Source organism: Dermacentor variabilis, chromosome 6, assembly GCF_050947875.1.
Source record: "Dermacentor variabilis isolate Ectoservices chromosome 6, ASM5094787v1, whole genome shotgun sequence".
Taxonomy (NCBI): Eukaryota; Metazoa; Arthropoda; class Arachnida; order Ixodida; family Ixodidae; genus Dermacentor; species Dermacentor variabilis.
The window spans coordinates 107,674,688-107,695,937 of record NC_134573.1 but is presented as its reverse complement, the minus strand read 5'-3'; the positions used below and the strand labels follow the sequence as shown (position 1 = coordinate 107,695,937).

At 44.2% G+C, this 21,250-nt stretch overlaps 1 protein-coding gene across 1 annotated transcript in view; it reads left to right on the top strand.

Moving 5' to 3' along the window:
• The window catches only part of LOC142585001 (glutamate receptor ionotropic, kainate 2-like), a 348,423-nt gene that overhangs the window by 252,946 nt on the left and 74,227 nt on the right, over window positions 1-21,250 (top strand). The window lies entirely within an intron of this gene.

Genomic DNA, 21,250 nt, shown 5'->3' with positions numbered 1-21,250 from the left:
CGTGCACCTAAATTTGAGAACACGGCTGTTTTAGCATTTCGGACCCATCGGAATGCGGTCGCCGTGGCCGAGATTCGATCCCGTGATCTTGTACTTAGCAGGCCAACACCATAGCCACTAAAGAACCACGGCGGGTGCTGCACACGCTAGCGAACATTCATCTGCTATTGTGTTCATACTCACTGCGCTATTTTATTTGCATTATATTTCCTTTTTCATTTCCATCTTTCCAACGCGCCCCTTCCCCAAGTGTAGTGCAGCTAACTATGCATGTCCTTGACGAATCTAAAGTCCCTTGATAATTTGAAAGTACCGCCACTCTTTGAACTCTGCCGCCGCCGCGCGACGTCCTCGCCTCCTCCTCACCCCTTGCGCGTCCCCCCCCCCCCCCCGCAGAAAACGGACTTGCGCCCGATTTTCTTCACTACGATTGGTCTTCCTGTCACTGCCCTTCAAAATGCGCGGATCTTGCGTTTTGCTTGTGTGTATTTTTTTTCGTCTGCACCATTTTTCTCCTGAGCTTAGCGCTTCAGCTTGGCGTTAGCGAACGTTGTACGCTGTGGTTCCTGCGCTCTGTGCTAGCGCTATGCCGTGCCGTTGAGAATATAATTGCAACAAGGTGCCTGAAGATGGTTATGTAGTTTTTATGATACCACAATGAAAGCAGTCGTCTTTCTTATTGCTCATATCAAAGCATCCCCTAATGGTATTTTTTTTTATTCTTCCGGCCTACTCGGCAGCGTTTTTGCTGCGGCAATTTGTAAGTTGCATAAAAATGGGGTTGTCCTCAGTATGCTTAACATTCTGCGTGGACTGCATCACCTCGCACATCGCCAAGTTATGCTATTCAGTCAGAAATGCAGCACTATAGATTATGCTTTCCGTTGTCAACATTTTGTGCGAAGACACGACCTCTCGATCGCACTTTTCGCGATTGCTAGGATCCGTTGCCTGTTTTACAGAAAATTGAAATAGCGACTTGTAGCGGAGCTATTATTTTCAGCTTACCTCGATGTGTGCGTCAGTCATACAATGAATGCAAGCCCTGCAAAAATTAGTAACAAGTATACCCGTGCTATCGCAGGCGATGAGCACTAGCTAGTCCTCATTGCCTTTAGATCTCAGTTTCAAGGTCGCGTTGTGAACAGAAAATATCACGTGACTCAGGAAGGCCAGAAGTGACACAGAGCTGTTAGGATTGGGGGCTCAATCCCATCGCTCGTAATCAGTTGTCAAGATTGGAGTCGGGCTTGAATTATATGGTAACTGGCCATGCCGTCGTCCAACTTATCCACGCTGAGGACGTTGTTGAAGGGAAGGACTGCTTCTCATCGAGAACGAGGAATATGGGTTTATTTACAGTATCTACATGCAGTTCATCAGTCTAGCATGACTGCGAGAGAAAAGTACATCAGTCTAACATGCCTGCTTGAGAACGTACATCAGTATAACATGACTGCTTGAGAGAGTGCATCAGTCTAACATGACTGCTTGAGAGAGTGTCCTGAACAGCCGCACAACAGCGGTGTATAAACACTCGGTCCTCAATCGATCCCAAGGTGACAGAAACGTTCGACCACGCACCGTAGACAAGTTGACCAGGCACCGTAGGTGAGACGACCAGGCACCGTAGGCGAGACGACCAGGCACCGTAGGTGAGACGACCAGGCACCGTAGGGGCATTTTATTCCCCGAGCTGACCCCCGCAGCGCGCGCGCCGGCTGCCCATTGTCTTGCGTCGTGGCCGGCGCGTGGGAAGGGGCCTCCGTCGACGTTCCCGTGGCAACTGCCCCGCTCATAGCAGATCAGGTCCGCGGTGGCGGGTTTTGGCACAAAGCCTGCTTCGTCAAACTCGGCTCCAGCGACGGAGAGTCGAAGACGCGCGTATTGTCCACACAGTCGACTTAGTGACGCCGTGGCTAGAGGTTTGCGGCGGCGCTCCAGGAAAAGTTGACACCAGCTGTCGCAACTGGCAGGCAAAACTTACACGTCATCGGGCCGTTCTTAACAAAGCATATCCAGCCGTGTATAAGATATTATTGATTGGGCAAGTTAATTAATGATTCATTAGTGATTGAACTAATGGTGATTAAGGTGTATTAGATTAAGGGGCGTGAACAAGGACTAAGGTGCATTAAGGACGCTTACAGTGAATTAAGGTGGCTGAATGAAGATTAAGGTGGATTAGGATGGATTAAGGTAGATTAGAGTGCATCAAGGTGAATTTCGGTTAATTAAGGGCCATTGACTAGAATGGATTAAGATGTATTAAGGTGTATAAAAGAGCATTAGGGTGAATGAACAAGACTTAAGGCATATTATGGTGGATTAAGGAGGATTAAAGTTGATTAGGGTGGATTAAGGTGAATTGGGGTTGATGAAGGAGCATTAAGACCGATTAGGTGGATTGAGGAGGAACATGTGGATTAAGGTGGATTAGGATAGATTAAAGTGGATTAGGGTTGATGGAAGTGGAATGATCTGAATTACAGTAGGCTTTACAAGATTTAACATTCGCGTCTCTTACCTAAGGAAACCTTGGATTCTTTTTTAAAAATTTGCTCTAAACTGCACTTCCATGCAGTTATGAGTGGGCGATTATTGTTATTTGTTTTTCTCGCGGATACAGGTAATGTGCTCAGGGTGATCATATGATCGCGCACGCTTGCTGTTGATGTCGACATCTGGGCGGAGGTTGGGGAACCTTCGCTCTATTAGCGAATGTTTTTAAATCACCTTTCTGCGCTTTTGTTCTGTGGGGAAACTTTTTCCATCGATTCAACACGTGCTGAAATCATTGCATCAATGCGCTTTGATTACGAATGTTGAGCAATCAATCATGAATGTGGTCATGATGTAGTAATGCAGAGAATATTCTGCAGGCAATAATGTTTAGCACTGCAACGTATTTCACCTTAATCCAGCTTCACCCTCCTTCACCGAACTTAAATCTCCTTAATCCACCCTAATTCACCATAGTCCTCCTTAATGCACCTTAATCCAAACTAATTTAGCTTCATCAACCTTACTCCACCTTAGTACACCTTAATACTCCTTAATACATCTTAATCCATCTTAATCCGGTCACTAATCAATGATTAATTAACTTTGCTAATCAGTATTCATCTCTCATAGGCGGCTGAACAGGTTGGCTTCTGGCCTTCCTTGGGTCACGTGATATTTCCTATACCTCACATCCAAGGCTTTCGCTTCATAAGCCACACGCAGAGGGATGTGCCAGAAGCAATACTACATCAGACGCACAAAGTAAAGCATCTCATCATGTGGCAGAAAAATTGTCTGGAGTACAGAACTCGTCTAAAAGCTCCTATTGCATCAGTATACCCTGTTCATTCGGTTTAAGAAAAAAAAACAACTTTCGTTGCCTTCAGCATTATGAGTGCTGCTATCAGCATTTCTCAATATTTTCAACACCACTGGGGCACGCAACTAGCCTAAAATAACGTGCCTCCATAGAATGCTGCGGACCGTCCGCGTGAGCCCAGGAGAAAAAGCTTGCCATGCGCAGCGCGCGTGGCCGGCGGGCGAAGAGAATTGAGGAGGGAAGCAGCGCGGGGAGGATAGAGTTGCTACTTTCTAATTATCAAGGGGCTTTAGGTTAGCCTACCTGTTTCTTCTCTTCCGTTTCTCTCTCTCTCTCTCTCTCTCTCTCTCTCACTGTGCACGTAGTGCTCGAACGCATGCAACTAGCTGGCTGAAAAACGTCAGAAAGCCAACCTGCACAAACACACTATTATATAAAACTTCTAGTTCTGCTATAAACGACATGGAGGGGATCTGGAGGAATAAGTCGGACTTGTGGTGTTCTAATTTTATAATTGCTATAGGGCAGTGTTTTTTTTTTCTATGGCGTAGATAGCACTTCAGAAGCCGGAGAAATCTTAAAGGGGCTCTAAAGACGAGAACTATTGTATTAGTAAATTACCATTCGAGGTCATCAATATGTCACTCTAATACCGAGTGCTTAAACCGAGCGTTTTCTCGCTTGGTAAGCCAGAAAAGACGCAACACGGAAAGAGAGGCGCGACGCCTTGAAGTTAACACACCAGCTCACTGGGATGTCATGGATATTTACAGCGTCAGCTCGGGCCTTGTAAACCTTTTGTCGATAAACATGGACTACAATGTGTTCTTAGAGAGCCAAACGCTGAAAGTAGTACGTTTCAAGTGCGTTTAGTTAGTAACAACAACCGAAATATGTCAAATGCTTTTAAATCCCTGACATCACATTGACGTTCCGGCGATGAGCTTTCTGCACGACATTAAATTAAATGAAACATCGATCTTGATCTCTTTTGATAATATAGCTATTACCACACAATAAACGATGGGTAAATTCCTTTCGACTAGTTTATTAGTCTAAACCTATGTAATGGAGTGTTTAGACAGTTCAGTTGGTAGCGTCTGTTCGTAATCGAGAAGGAAGGTCACGCAGAGCAGGAGCAGCTGGTTGCCCGAATGGCTCGCGCTCGTGCTAAGCACTGGCGATCCGGCTGACCCACTGGTTCCACTGCAAGCACGGAACAGACGATATGGCTGGCCTTGTCCTTGTGCTCTTCTTCTTCATTACATTTAGTGTTTCTCTTAACTGAAGGGGGGGGGGGTGTCCCTTTAGGTTTCCAGTCGGAGAAAACAGGCGGGTTCCAATCACTGGGAATCGATCGATAGAAGCGAAGCTTTCCATGCTGTTTGCTTTTGGCGGTAATTAGCGGTGATGTTGGTGGAGCACGTGCAATTTCTTAAACGTTTAGTCTAATACGAGAGTGTTGGGGCCTCGGTGTCCTCGACGTTGAATGCACACTTTGGAACCATTACTCTCGCGTGTGTTTACGTGCTCTTTCTGCATACGTGGCCAGCTCGCTCTTGAGACGCCAGATAAAAGCGCGCTCTTTTCAGGCTCTGGTTGAGTGTAATATTTACATTATCGCGGCCCGGCAGGCGACCTACGCAGACCAGCACCTGTATTGTTGTCGCATCGGAGGGCAAGAATAGCCCGTGCAATACGCACAAACTTTGGAACGCTGGTGCGGAAGCGCCGGCCAGGTGGAAGTATGGATGGGTGTTATGAGCGTCACCTTTGGAACTGGGCGGTGGGTTGCACCACCAAGCTCTTGCTATTACACTGCCTAATGTCCTACTCAGGTTAAAGAAGGTAAACAAAGAAAAAGAAAAGAAAAAGCGCATGGTGAACTCCCATGGCCAAATTTCCTGACCCCATATTGTGAACGTTGTCTTTGTACACCTCCGTTTCTTGACATTTCCCTACTTTTCTTACCCCAATCTTACTATCGCCCCTCACTAATCTCTATTGCGGACATGTTTACTTTCCCCCTGCTCTCACTGAACCCAAGGGCTTCAGGAGTCCAGGGGGGCCTAAATCGACTACCGGGCCTTCATATTCTAATAAAACATGCTCCATCATTTCCCTAGCTTCACCGCAGCAAGCAAATGCTTCTTCCTTCTTACATCTCGCTTTATAGGTGCGGGCTCTAAGACATCCTGGTCTCCCTTCGAAAAAAAATGAGCTTCCCTTAGAGTTGTCATAAATTGTTTCTTTCCTGATTTTGTTTTTCCATCTTAAGTGGTTCCTGATGGCAGGGTTCTTTTCCATTGCTGCCATCCATGCGGTTTATTAAGCCTCTCTGACCTTCCGCTTGACGTTCTTTGTTGCTTTATTGCTCACCCTAGGCCGCATTCTTGCTGGTAAGCTTCCTAGTTATTTTTTTTAAACTGCGATTCAATGTTTTTTTCTCTACCAATACCTCAACACTCTCCCAGCCCATTTACTTTCTTCCATATTCCTCAGTCGTTCTTCATAATCAGTTTTACTGTGAGCTTCCCTCACTTCAACACTTGTCCAGACCATATCACCCTGCACAGCTTTATTTGTAGTCTTCTCGTGAGCGCCCAATCTGAGGCGTCCCTCTGACCTTTGGTCGCCATCGAGTCCTCATTGTACCCCTGATTTCAAGCAAACAACCACAGTTCCAAAAGCAATTCCTGGAACCGTTAATCCTTTCCACATACCCCAGGGAACCCCGTACCTATTGTATCTCCATAGCGCTCTGTGTTTCATTATAACCGCATTTCTCTTCCCATTTACTGTTATTGTTTCTTTTCCTTTGTTTCAATATAGCTAATGCCTTCGTTTATCCACATACCAAGATATTTATATTCTTCTACTTGAGGTATTTCCTGGCCCTGTATTGCTACTGTCTGTGCACTCTTTTCATTGGATATCATAACACCTGTTTTCTAGCACTAAATTGCGAACCTAAATTATCGCCTTCCTCTCCACAGATATTAGCCAGACGTTTCAAATCACTTTGCCTGTTAGCCAACAACAGAATATCATCCACATCAAATCAACCTGGTAGCTGCTGCTCTACTACTGTACCCGCCTGTTTGTATAAGAGATTAAACCCGATATTACTTCCTTCTAGCACCGTCTTTGTCCTCACCAAGTGCATCATAAACAGCAGTGGGGTTAAAGGGCACCCCTGCCTCACAACTTTGTTGATATCAACTTTCTCCTCGATCCTCATCCGTTCCCATTTAATGCAAACGGTATTTCCTAGGTAAATCTCTCTCAACATCTATAGACAATGGTCACCTGAGCCTTCCCTTTCCAGAATATCCAACAAAATGTTCCGGTCTACGTTGTCATAGGCTCCTGTAGTGTCTAAAAAGGCCCTATATAACGGTCTGCTTTCTATTTTTGATATTTCGATTCAATGAGCAAGAACAAATAAGTTATAATCTAAACGCCTGCCTATTATGAAGCTATTCAGAAGTTCTCCCAAAATGCCATTATTCTCTGCCCACGCTTACACCTTTAATTTGCTTCCCTTTAATGAGCCTGCATTCTTAACCTCTATATTACCCTTGTAATGGTCAGCAATCTATACGAATAAATTCTATCTTTCTCCCTCTTACCTTTATAAATTAAATTCATTCCACTTTGTAGCCAACTGTCTGGTATTCGTCTATCTTTTGAAGTTTTTTCCACTGCTTTCACGAGATCTTCCTTCCTTTTTGGTCCTAGTTCATTAATCATCCTAACGGGAACCTAGTCTGACCCTATGGCTGTGCGCTTAGGAATTTTCTCTTCGGCTTTCTTCCAGTTGCAGTATTTGAGCACCAGCTCGTTTTCCATCTGGTTCTCTTCCATGCTCCTCTTTCTTCAAATACAGCCACGTCATTGCCTTGGAAAGATTTCGCTGTTGTTTTTTGTATGTAATCTGATGCCGCTTCTCCTTCGAGTTTGTTTCCATCTTCGTCTAGGATATTTTCTTCTATTGTTGTTGACTTCCTGCCTAATAATTTAATCTGGTTCCAAAATATAGCTGCGGCCTTTTTTTCTAGCGTATTTCAGACAATCAGCGTTCGCTTTCACCTTTTATCGTTGCTTGCACCACTATTTGAACAATAGACTTTTTCTCCCGGTATATTTCCTATTTACTGGCCAGTTCATCTTGCGGCAACTGCGCATTCTTTGCCAGCCTGTGCTCTCGGGATACTTTCTTTCGTTCGGCGATCGTTTCTCGTATCTCCCTGTTCCACCAGCCTTTCGGTTTCTTTTCTCTTTTCCAACCCGAACATGTTTCTCTTTCCGTTTTTCTGCCGTTATTACACTTAGAAGCTCACTATAATCCCACTCTTAATTTTGCCATTTGCCAAGTTCTTCCTCGACTCTTGTGACTATATTTGGTGTTTGTTAAGCATTAAATTTTGGACTGACCATTTTGCACTCCTTGCTCTCTTTCGCAACTACATATCCTATATTCAAAATGATGCTTTTATGGTCACTCCCTATGCTGCTATACCCTTCCTCGTCAATGACCGTTTCTCTCAACTTATCATTAATTGCTTCGATCATCAGTCAGTAATCAATGTTCGATTGCCGGTTTCCCACTTCCCACGAGATCTGTCCTTTACACTTAGGCCCTTTATCCACAATAACGAGGTTATGTTGCACACAAAGATCTAGCATTGACTTCCCGTTGTTGTCGGTATAGCCATGAAGATCTTGTATGAGGGCATTCATGTCACCTAATAAGATTATTTCAGCATCATTCCCAAAACCCTTCATATCAGCACCTAAGCATTCCACTATTTATTTATTCTTCTCTGTACAAATATTTCCGACCCACAAATACGTAACGCCCAGCCAAGCTTTTTCTCCACTATTTGTACCTGATAAGCAAAGATGCTCTCGACATTTTGAATTCACTCTTTTCCATTTGGCTCCCTAATGGATGAGCATTCCAACTTCCCCTCCCTTTCTTTCCAACTTAGTTCTGTTGCACCCTTCCCAAACATAATTCTCAATCACTGGCGGCTCTTCTAAGTCTCTAAGGTGCGTTTCTGCAACCAAAATTAAACTGCTCCTCAATCTCTACCCAATTTTCCTTTCTTCTGCGGTCCTGCATGATGATTTAGTGTATTGCAAGGCGAGCTCTCTTTTTTGTTTTCCTCCGTTTTCTGTTATCGACGGCGATGCTATTCTGAGGTTCCCTTAGGGGACCTTCTTCGTTACTACCTACTGTGGCCTCGTGAGCGCCCATGGGCCCCCTAAAGTAGCAACAGCGCGACCAACAAGTCGCGAGCGCTCTTCTCGTCCAAGCCTGTAATTGAAATGGATCTCGTCTCGTTCAAAACCACCACACCTTTTCACTTTCCTGTTTACTTCGACGACCTCGACACCTTTCTCCTGGCTCGTTTTCCATATCGCCTCATTAGCAGCCATTACGGCTCTTTCTACGTGATTGTCACGTAGAGGGGCCTCCGGCGCCGTGCACTCCAGGATCTGCACCTGAGGCGACAGCTCGCGCAAGCCGTCTGCCCCCTTCGCCAAACGCTGAGCTAGTCCCGTCCCTTTCCTGCTTAGGACGTCATTTAGCCCGCCTGCTCCTACGACAAGGTTGTACTGCTGGTCATTTTCCCCGAGCTTGGCTTTTGCTCGCAACATCACAGAACCCAGTGTTCGGCTTGGAAATGTCCCCATCACCACTCTTTTATCCCCTTTCACTCTCTCCATAATATCGCCTTTCACTCTCTCTCTGAGCACCTAGCCAGCTTGGAGTCGCCAGCGAGAATCACAATTTCACTCTCGCCTTCCTCTCCCTGCTTCCCTTTTTACTTTTCCTCGTGATTCGCATTTTGCAAGGGGCATTGACATCTGCGCTCCTTCTTTTTTCGCGCGGCGGCCTCAAGGTAGGTCGCGCTCTTTCCAGCTATCCTCTCACCACGTTGCACGCATTCCGCGTACTTTACTGGCACTCCCTCTCCTGTCATGTCGAGGGACTGCGTTCTATTGTCACGACTATTGTCGTTGACAATGGCGGCCCTGTTAAGTTTTTTCTCGACTGCTTAAACTCTTTCTTGCGCTACTTTTCGTTTATCAAACTCCATATTTAGCTCATTTTTGAGCTCTTCGATCTGTCTGACAAGCTCATAGACATGTTTTTGCCGCAATTGAGCACACACAAAAGGAATACACATAAAGACAACACGGGCGGCACTTCCAACTGATTTAATTTGGGCGGTGACCCATGCATATAAATATATACACATACACGCTTAAGCTGGCTGTTCACAGATCTACGTTACCCAGCGGTCAAACAATCTAGTTTCCGATTTATAGAGCACCATAGATGTACCACTAATGCAATTTATACCTTTCTTTTTTTATATAGTAAGCTTTCATTAGCTCACGAGCTGTTTGAAATCTACTTCTGCCAACAATCCTAATCTCAGAAAAACGTGGTTTGCACATGCAGACCTTGCACTGCGCAGGCAAATGTGCCACGCCCTCTTTCAATAGATTTAGTTCGTGTTCCCTTGCTCGTTCATTTATGCAGCGTCCAGTCGATTCTATGTAGGGCTTCCCGCACTCAAGGGGAATTTCATACACCATGCCCATAGCGCATGGTGTATGGTCTCCCGCAGGACGTGCTGTGTTTCTTGCCACAGCCTTGCGAACAGGTCTCCTCGCGTGTGGTTTTTGAACAGAGTTCACCCAGTTTGACGGGGTCAGAAAAAGCTATGGGTACACCATACCGGCCTGCCACCTTCCTGAAGTTATGGGCGACCTTATGAACATAAGGACTCACTGCAGGTCTTACGGTTCTGGCTCCTTCTTCCTCCCTTGTGGCGCTGGTACCTTTAACCTTCCGTAAAAGGCTTTCGGTGGCTTAGGTCACCAACGAATCAGGGAACCGTGCTGCTTTATGTCGCTTAATCTGATTATTGAACGAGGCCTGCATCGTGTGTGTACACGATTTTTCGAGGGCAGACTCCAGGCAGAGCATAGCAATTCCTCGCTTGACAATTTTGGAATGGCATGTATGATACGGCAGCAATCCTTTCTTGGCACGTGGGAAATATTTCCAACACGCTTCTCCATCATGAAAGGTTAATCTGAAATCTAAAAATTACAGCGTTTTATGCTGTGGCACTTCATACGTAAACGAAAGCCCTTTACCATTGTCCCTAAATATGTTTAAAATATCATCGCAGCGCTTCAATGAGCCGTGTCTGTTAAAAAAGGATTAAGAAATCGTCCGTGTATCTAAAAACATTTAAAATGTTTAAAGTACTGTCCAGTTTAAAAGCCTCTTCGAGCAGGCGGTCAACACTAGATAAGAATATGTTGCGCAGCATTGGCGCAATACGCGAACCGATACAAATGCCGCGTTTTTGCAAGAAAAGCTGTTTCTCAAAGCAAATAAAGGTACTACTAGGATATGCTTCCAATAATGTTAAAAAGTTCTCAAGCGTAACACCGGCGGCATTTTGAAAAGCTATGATGCCGCTTGCTTCTATGCACATCTTTACCGCAACAAAAAGTGCATTATGTGGAATTGAATAAAACAGATCCTCAACATCCACAGAAAACGCATTGCATATGGATTGTTTGATTCGCAGAAACTGCACTATGTCTTTTACCAAGCACCAACTAGGCCAACAAACAGTTCTGTGACAAGCTCATCCTGGAAAGCCTCCATTTTCCTCAGCCTAGCATCCACATCAAAGTGTGTTCCAATTGACTCGATTCCCTCTCCATTCTCATCTTTCCCCTCGCCTGCCTTGAGGGACCCCCGAACAGGGCACGCTTTCCCGGCTTTCTTGCCATGTATTGCACAGCTTTTTCTAATGCAAATACTATAATGCTCTAATACTACAATAATGCAGAGCAGGTGCCTTCTAAGCAAAACCGACATGCACAGTATCTAAATCCTTATGATGCCGCAAAGTAATTCTCACCAATGTTATAAACGCAATCAATACCGCACAGGCTTAATGTATGCCATATTTTCGCACGTGTTCAACCACGAGGCCATTCTCTAACTTTCCTACTAAAGCAATATTCCCGATACCAAAGTACACACAATAAAACCACTCATGCCACTTTCACTAAAGCCGCTTTCAAGCTACTATTTCAAGGCTATCAATACTTAACGTCCCACTCGGTTGCACGTGTTGAAGTACGTGGCGCTAAAGAATGCTCTGACTATCCTGCAAAACCAAATATACACGAAACACACCTGTGAACAAGAAAAAGGTAAGAGAAAAAAGAAAACTGCCGAATGATTATTTAAAGGGTAAAAAAATCATCAAATCAAAAACGGAAGCAAGCTCAAACCATGCACAAAAATTATATGATTTTGTCACCGCCACGGAGCCCTGGAAGAACACGTCCATGCGCCATGACATCTTACCCGGTTCCGGGATATACGCAGGCGAGCCCTATCTGGTGCTGTTGCAAAAAAGCCAGTGGCATGCGCGGCAAAACCAATGCAGCAGTGGGCGGAAAGTCGGCAGAACAGGCAAAGTAAGCTTCGCTTTGAAGACGCTGTGTGAGCATCAAATAAAACACCATTGTGCCTCAGTATCTTTGAATCCTCACCAGTGCAACAAAGCGTTTGCAAATGCGCGTAAGCTGTTTTTAAAACGAAGCTTTCTTTGCCTCTTCTCCGGACTTTCCGGGCGTTGCTGTAATGGTCTTGCCGCGCATGCCACTTGGTTTCTTGAAACACCACTAGATGGCGCTCGCTTGCGCGCATCCCGCCCGGCACCGCTGCGCCAGAATTTCACAGTTTGTGTGTGTCCCACGTGCTTTGCTTGCTCTTTATATGCGACAAAAATGCAGGTGCTCGTATGTGGAGGTCGCCTGCGGGGCTGTGATAGTGTAAACACTACAATCCTCAAGAGCCACAGCCACAAGAGTCATGCGGCCCCCACTTAGTTGCCTTCAGGACGTTCGTTAATAAAACGGAGGCAGCCTCACCTTTCCCCTTTTGCAATAATACCCCGGCCATTTCCACCGCAGTGCCCTCGGCGCATGTTAATGTGCAATTAACGTGGTTTCATCCATTCATTAAAACGGCATGCACATTTGTAACGTGAATGGGTGTTTCTCAAGAGGAACTAGTGCGCTGGATAAACTTTCCAACGTTCTGTAATCTGACCAAAAGAATTCAGGCACTCCTTTCAAGACGAAAGAGGAAAAAGTGTCCTTTAGTATACTTCGCGCGTATATAAAAGGGTGATGCGAAAGGAACAGTATAAAGCAAACTCCAAGATGCGTTTCTTCGAAGGCCTCACATGTTTTGGCGAAAATAGATACGATCAGAGTATAATCACCACCTTTTTCCTCGCACGAGAGTTTCTTTAGCTCGTAAAGGGAGTCCGCCAAAAAAGAAAGAAAGAAGTACCTACAAGCTTGTGGATCGCAAATCGATATTCTAATGCTCCTTTCTACCCGACATCTTTATTTTTTTCGCAAGATCTTATGCAAGGCGCATGTAGGGGTAAATGGACGAGAATGTAAGAGAGGTTTTAGTTTGGTGTATAGCGACTGCCATAGGGAATAGGAGGCGTCGGGGAGGGGGGGGGGATCTGAGGGCTTGGTGAGCTCAAATGCGAGCGGCTGCAGCATCAGCACTCACGCGGCATTTACTTTGTAGTTATGGCGGCAACATTACGTATTATGGCGTTCCTGCCACAGCGTCTCCTTTCTGGTCCCTGTACATAGCAAAAAAAAAAAAAGCAGCAAGAGAAGCGTTCGAGGAGGTCCTTAGCATCCGATAGCTACGCCTCGCGAGTATGAAGCAACTTATCCGCGCCTAACAAAAGGAGCGTGCCCTTGGGGCGGCATGCTTTGCCGTGGTACTCACTTAGTTAACGCTACTTTCCTCCAGGGATGTGCTAGAGGAGCACACAAAGACACCTTCTGTGCCAGCGTGGCACCATGCGTCTCCTATTCTGCTCTTTAGCTAGGCACAAAACGTGTAGTCGCATCGCTAATACTTCGCTAGGCATTGAGTTTTGTTAACTTGCTGTTGTACATTCTACTATGCCTGGCAAGTATACTTACGCGCCACAAAGTGATTCTCGCTTCAGCAGTTCGCCCGCCGGCAAAAAAAACTAATAATAAAATGCAGATGCAACACCCTGTCTTGAAAAAGAGCCCTGCCTTAGTCCATAGCATTCACCGGTGCTAGCTTGGCAATAATATCGTTCTATTAATCTTAGAATAGCGTCCATATTCGAACAATGTCGCTTTAACAGCCCTTTAACCACCTCACCTTTAACACCTTTAACCTTTAACAGCCCATTGAAACTTGGAACACAGCACCCCGTTCGTGCCTCAGAGGCTGTGTTACTGCTGCTATAATGGAATTTAAAGAACTTGACAGGTGGTAGCGTTGTACTGCTTTAATGTGTTTAGCGAATGTTCAGAGGATCAACGCTACACATCGGTTGGCACGAAGGTGTAATTAATGAATCGCTCGTCCCTAGCTAAACAAGTAGAAAAAACGGCCATCAGTTTTAGAGAAAGTGTAACCCGATTTTGTAGCCATGCTTTTTCTGATGCTACTCTTTTTCACGTTGTTCGCACACAGTCAGAGGTCAGAGCAACGCTCCACCCCCGTTTTCGACGGGATCAGCCAGCCCTGAACTGAGGCCGGTAAATGTAACATAAAATCCAACAAAAGGCATCGCCAGAGAATCGCGTCCCTGCATTTCTGAAGTTCTAAACAATCTCTTTGTAACACATTCAGTTCATTGTACTGCAACCTTTTCTACGCGCAACTTGAAGCACAATGGAGCAGCGATATCACTAGTCAAAGCTTCAGTCCACCTTGCCTTTCAGACCAATGGCCATCAAACAAAAAGGTGGCAGGCTTTTTCTTTATTAGCCGTGAAATATAGGATCTCTGGCCACTCAATTAAAAGGCCGGCAATTGCCAAATTTTAGTCAGAGAAAAATAACGAGAAAAGAGAAAATATCTAATGACATCATGAAATACTATCGACACAAGCTCATTTAGTGCGCATACAACAGGGAAAAAGAGAAAATGTGGCAGGCTTACTAGCTCCAAAATGACATGACTTAATAAGGCTTAGTATTTGAGGGCTGTATGAATGAAAGATACCAGGCAAGAATCATTTTTGTACTGGTTTACAAGTTTCTGCACTCACTATTTCTCGCTTTTGTCATTAGTTGTCTAACGTGGGTGGATATAGTTTAGCGTGGGCACAGTCCACTGATAGGATAGGCCAGTTTTAATGACAATGAGCGTCACAATAAAACCGTATCTTTATTCAGCAATTATATGCGATATGATACCGTTTGCATGATTATTGGAAAGATATGCTTTCTTCGGAAGCAGCAGAACATGTTTTACCGTTGCTTGGCAATGTTACAGGGCCGCAAGAACTTCGCCGTACCCCATAAGGAAACAGCGCCAATAAGCAAAGGCACCTTAACTGATTGCTTGTGCCTTCAAGTGAAAGACGCTTTAAATTAGTAAGTAGAGCATTCACTTAACGTCAACAATATCGCAAAGCATGAAATGCACATTGAAGCTAGATTCATTTATTTTCTTGTATGATTGTGAAAAATTGCTTCAAGCTGAACGCTTTAGTACCGACTATTAAGCCAATGATTCTAGCTAGTCACTAACAGCGTAAAAAGAGTGAAAGGGGGAACGTTGTGTATTGGAAAGCAAGATATCTTTAAAAATGTTAATTAGTAACATATGAGCAAAAATTATGAAGTATACTTCAAACGCACTTTCTTTCTTGTGGTATACAAGATTACCAACTGCTGTTACCACGCGAAAGCGTGATAAACCGCCCCGACGTCTTGCGACGTTTTAATTATCGCATATATGGTGCCACGTTTTCAACATAAATCGTGTTACTGCAATGTTACCATGGAAACATTGTCTGAAATATGAAAAGTAGGCTCCACCAGTGTGCTTTTTCTTTTTGAACACGCGTCGCCGCCCGCGTTGTCTTCCAGGTAACTTCCTTCTTGAGTGTTTTAACTTGTCACGAAAAACCTGTGTTTTAGCAAGCACCAGCTAGGCCAACAAGCAGTCCTGTTGCAAAATAAATAATGATACATTCGCATGCACAAAATATAATTCTCAGCTCCGATTAGTTTGTTGCACGCTAGTCAACAACTGCAATGCAGTTAACGCGAGCACTTAAGTTACAGCAACTTCTACATTCAGAGGGCTCACAAAAGCAAGCAATTCTCCTCTAAGAGGAAGGCTTTTCTAGGAGCTTCTGGAGAGAATTGCATTTGAAGTTTATAAATATTCTGGTAAATTTGTCAGCTAGCCGATTTTACTGAAATGCGTTGCAATAAAGAAGTGGTTGCTGCGGTTATATATGCAGTCGTGAAAATCACGCTTTAATTTCTAAGAAAAAGAATACTCCTCATTTCCGGCGAGACGCCTTATTTTCCCAGTAACCGAAACAATCAAAAAGAATGCAGGTGATGTAAAAAAATGCGAAGGAAAAAGTTAAGCATTAAGAGGAATCTTTACCTCGGGCCCAACACAGACGCGGCCTATTCAAATGCATGTAAAACGAAGAAACGCTTTTCTCAGGTATAACCCGTGGACCGAGTTTAATGACATTTCTTGCATTTGAGAGAAAAATACAAATTTCAGTGACTGTTGCTATCGGAATTTCGATTTAACGCCTGAACTTTGTTAATATTTTTCCAAAATTTGATACTTCGTAAAGAATAGAAAGACGATGTTTACAAATTAATAGCTATGCATGAAGAACTGATATCGCTCTTCTGTAAACGGCATCCTTTAGGTCATTCAATGAAGGCAAATTAACTCTGTGAATTCATATCTCATGTGAATTCGTTAAGTAGTGTACAAGTGTTCTGCAAAAGTTGTATTTCCATATCACGCACGTCTTTCTAGATTCAGATGTAACATCACTTTTGTCTGCTTTAGATGTACTATTAGATGTAATTTACAAAATTGTGATACAATTTTTCGTAGCTGAGTTACATAGTTGTAAACCTGATGGTTTCGCTTTCTAAAGATGTTTAATGTTTGCTAATTTTTATTAAAAAATGGATGACCAAAATAAAAAAAATTTGGAGAACGCTTAAGCTTCACCTTTTAGAGTGGAACGCAATAGCATTCAAAGATCCTTGACTGCTTTTCACGCTTCTTCGTAACTACAGCTCATATCACTGTAATGTTTACCAGGAAACGCTGACGGCGAACACTATATGCATGAAGGCAAGCTTTCTGGTAGAAACGCGCCCCCTTGCGTGGGCCGATGTCCTGTTGTTGTTCCGAACATTTACGGCGAAGCTTTATACCTCTACCGTCCAACAAAATTTTTGTGTCGTCGTTGTAAGCGAAAAACCCCGCATACGTGGGCGATCCCAAAGATAGTCCAGTTCCTGGCCAACCCGCGGCGGAGGTAAGGCAGGTGTTAAGCACTCTCCATACGTGGGCCGATCCCGAAGATAGTGCAATGCTTGGCCGACCCGCGGTGGAGGTGAAGCTGGCGTCAAGCACTACCCATACGCGGGCCGATGCCCGAGATGGTGCGATGCGCGGATCACCCGCGGCGGAGGTGAAGCAGGCGTTAAGCACTCAGCATACGTGAGCCAATCCCGAAGATGGTGCGATGCCGGGCCGAGCCGCGGTGGATGGGAAGCAGGTGTTAAGCACTCCCCATATGTGGGCCGAACCCGAGGATATTGCAATGCTGGGTCGACCAGCGGCGTAAGTGCAGTTCGCCAATAAGGGGCCCACATACACAGCTTCGCTGGTCATCGTCCGTCACAGAGTGGAAGGGCACTGAGTATTTATTATTTCAGTCCGAGATGACTAACATAAAAGGTATGTGCTGTTGGTGTTCTGTTCATGACATTCGTTTGTGGGCGGTCACTCCCAAAATTCCAAGGAATGAATTTGTAAAAATGAAATACAAGATATGAGCGACTTTGGTGATAGAAGAGTGGTTGGGTATGCGCGGTTTGAAATTATTGTTCGCGAAAGCACAGTCGACGCCTAACGCGGGACGCCGACGCCGGATTTTCTGCAACACGGGGCCTGCATCGCTACGACTTTAAAATTCGAAGCCAGGAGTCACTACACTTTAACTTTTTCTTTCAAATCCAACAAACCCCGTCAATTTGGCGCAATGGGTGCCGAGACAAATGAATTCTCCTTCTACATAAATTAAGGTAAGCGCATCCGAACTAAAGCGTCTTGTTAATTCTATCAACCTTCAACTTTCTATTGCAAAAAGATGTGTGCAGTACAACAACGTAGATACTGACAGAGACAAAATTTAGCCTTGCTAATATTAGGCACAACCAAAACTTATTTTATTCTCGCGAGTTTCGCGAGCACACAATTTTCAAGATGATGCTATTTTTAGGGGAATGTAGAATTGTATAAATATGTAATATTTCACCTTTGATCACGTTTTGATGCTTAAATATATCGCGTACGGTAGTACATCTTTCTTATCCAGTAAGAACCGCAACTAAAAGAACTGTTCATTCTTTGAATTTCTTTATTTTCCATTAGTCTGAATGATTTCAAAGCGCAAATAAGCAAACGTACATATATATATATATATATATATATATATATATATATATATATATATATATATATATATCAGCTGTGTATTTGGCTGAAGGTTGCTTTATTGAACGTCATATTCGCACTACCACATGGTCGAGGGATGCTTTATGTCAACTGCAATGGTGTCAGGTAACGGAGCTTCTGAGTTTTACGGATGCTAGTGCCCTTTTCTTTGAATGTATGATTTCTTTTACCAATATGCCTCTTATCGCCTGTCATTTATGCCGTTGTGGGAGGTCTTGAGTTGAAGGTCACCCATCAACTCAAGAAAGTTGTTTGCAGGCATGGTGTTCCTTTGGCGTTTTCTTCGCCTAACAAGCTTTCAAACCTATGCTCCAGCACCTGCGGAGGCAGCAGAGGAGGATGCCAAATTCGGCATGGTGCCTCATACGTGTCGTGCGCTGTCGGCGTGGTTTATGCCATTCCACTCTCATGTGGTAACGCGTACGTTGGCCAGACAAGGCGTTACGTTAATGAGCGGCTCAAGGGAACATGCGCAAAATGTAAACAAAAAATGTAGATAGAGGAGCGCACCTTGTTGCGCATATAAACTCTTGCAGCAATTTTGAGGCGCGACTTCATCGGACGTTGATTCTTGGCAAAAGCAAGTATGAGCATGCGAGGCTTGCATTATAAGCCTACCCCATAAAAAGACAAGGCGATAATTCCCTCAGTGACACATCTTTGTCCCTGCATCCATCTGAATATGAATTCCTACGTTTGCGTATACGATAATTTGGCAGGTCTCAGTAATGTGATCTGTGCGCCTGCGCGGTCGTGTGGCCTAGGGTTTATATATGCATCGACGACACAGAAATAAAGAAGTTATTAGTCAGTGGCAGTGTGCGTCGTGTCTTCCTTTTGTAGTTCGTCATAGGTGTTTGCGCTGTAAGTTTAAGTTCAGAAACATGTACCAACTAGGCCCAAATGAAGTTTTACTAGATTTCCCTAATCAACTATACATGCACATTTATCTTCATGCCAATGCATGAATCGAAGGAATACCTGACACAATTTAAAAACCGCGGTGCAAGATATAATTTTAAAACCTGAGCTGTTTCGTCATGAAAACTCTGGCAAATGAGAACGACAGGTTTTAAAATTGTATCTTGCAATGTTCACTTGTAACCATTTATTTAGTTGTACAGCTAGGTTAATGGTAGCTGGGACAAACCTATATTTTGGTGTTTATAAGAACTCTGGATCCTGGATTGCTGTAGGCTTTTGGTAAATTTCTAGGCATATGAGAAACTTAATATTGGGAGGTTGTTGTGAAAAGAGAAAATTTAGCTGCCAAGAGCACATAGTATCGTGAAGGCTGCACTGCCGAGGTATTTATGCGCAACAGTAATGCTGGTTATTTCTGCATGAGCTTGGCTATGCCATCACTGAAATGGGTGGCGGTAACAAAACTGACTGCTGCTTACAAAACTAAATAATTTAGAAAGCGAGTTTGGGAACAAGGCTCCTGTAGTGGGGCCGATATCTTCTTTTCCCTTTCCAACGATTGTACAGAGTTTGATATTTCCCGCCATGAATTTTCCCTACCGGACGGGTTTCTCTCAAACCCTGCATTTCAAAACGTAGTCATTGTACAAATATTTACTTTAGTAGCGTCAAGCGACCGTTGCACACTGCACAAAAATAATTTCTATATAATTTTTAAACAGGCTCAATTTGAAAGCTGCCATTTCTGTAACTGCCTCACAAACATTGAATGCCCTATTTGAATTTTCGTAGAGTGAGAATGAACTGTCGCAGATAAGGCTAGAAAGGCCAAATAAGTAAGCTAACAAACATAGTTGGTCACTGAAATTCTCACTTAAACATTTGTTAAATAGAAAGGTGTGCTGTGAATACCCTGCAGTCATCACTGTTCTGAAATCCAAGGCAACTGCTTGGAATAATAAAATGAGCGTCGTTCTTGCTTGTAACCCAATAGAATGTCTTCATGTACAAATTTCCCTTGTTAGTATTGCACGTGCGAACATTAAAGTAGGTATATATACCTCCAATTACCTCGATGAAGTAAATATGGTTTTATACACTGAAATGGGCATAGCTAGGAATGATGTGACCATCTCGAAGTCAGCTGCGAGCCTTGCGGCTGGACACTTTCATAAACATGAAATGATGCAACTTGACCAGCATTATATAGATTTCTTAGCTATATCAAGATACAGCATTGTTTGTATTATGGGAAAGGAGCAGACAAAGAACTCTCTTTGAAGCTTCAAATTTTTTCCTTGCAGAGGTCACAGAATCACAGGGAACACTGAAAGCGACAGGAGTAATTTGCAACTATAAAACCGTGTGCTTTTTCATTTAACAAATGCATCAGGTAGAGAAATAGCCTCAATTCCAGCTCCTTCAATACCTATCACTCGCAGCACCAAAAAAAAAAGATGTAATTTGGTGTTAGAAGTCCACAGAGAAAACACCTCGAATAATTGCGTTATGCATTGTTTCGCTTTGGTGTTTGTCGTAGCTGGGCGTGCAGTTTCATTTAAGGTGCGTAACTTTGGCACATTATATTTGTGGCTGCGCGACTATCGGCTCCAGAGCCGGTGAAGAAGGACACGGCTCAGGTGCAGGTAGTGCGAGAAGAGAATAGGCTGTGGAGGTCGACCTCAGCAGCCGCCCTATCGAACGCTCCCGAGGTCCTGCGGCCCCATAGCTAGTCGGCTTAAGTAAACCGTGGCTCAGTGGCTACCTCTTTGCGCCGCCTCGCAGAATATTTAACGCTTTGAACATTTGATCTCGGTGAAGGTATGGATTTACTGTAGCAAACAAAAATCGCTGTTTCGCCCAAAAGGCGAAGCATTGATAGCGATAGCGATGTAATCGACAGTTACACAAAGGTTCACTGATTACTAATTACTTACTCCTTAAATTACTAATTAAATTAACAAGCATGTTGTCACGCACAAACACACTCACATGAGCAGATCTTACGCGATACCCACGAGCACGCGTTGCCATGAGACTGGCACGATGAAGATTTCCGGCTGCGTCCTGGGTCCAAACGCTTCTAGCCGCAGGTCGCTTCAACTGGTCTACAAAACCTAAATGGTGCGCGGGAAAGCAGCGCGCATCAATCCATCATCCATCCCGGCTCGGTCTTTAGAACTCCCGCCACAGATTACCTACAAGATGCGGCATATGCACCTCGTATGTGCTCAGCGACGCGGGCAACGACAAGCCTGGGCTAGAGGAGGAGATGCAATCTTTCCTCCTCACATAATGCGGCACGCATAATGCCACCCTGCATCTCCTTAGAGTGTCGCACGCTT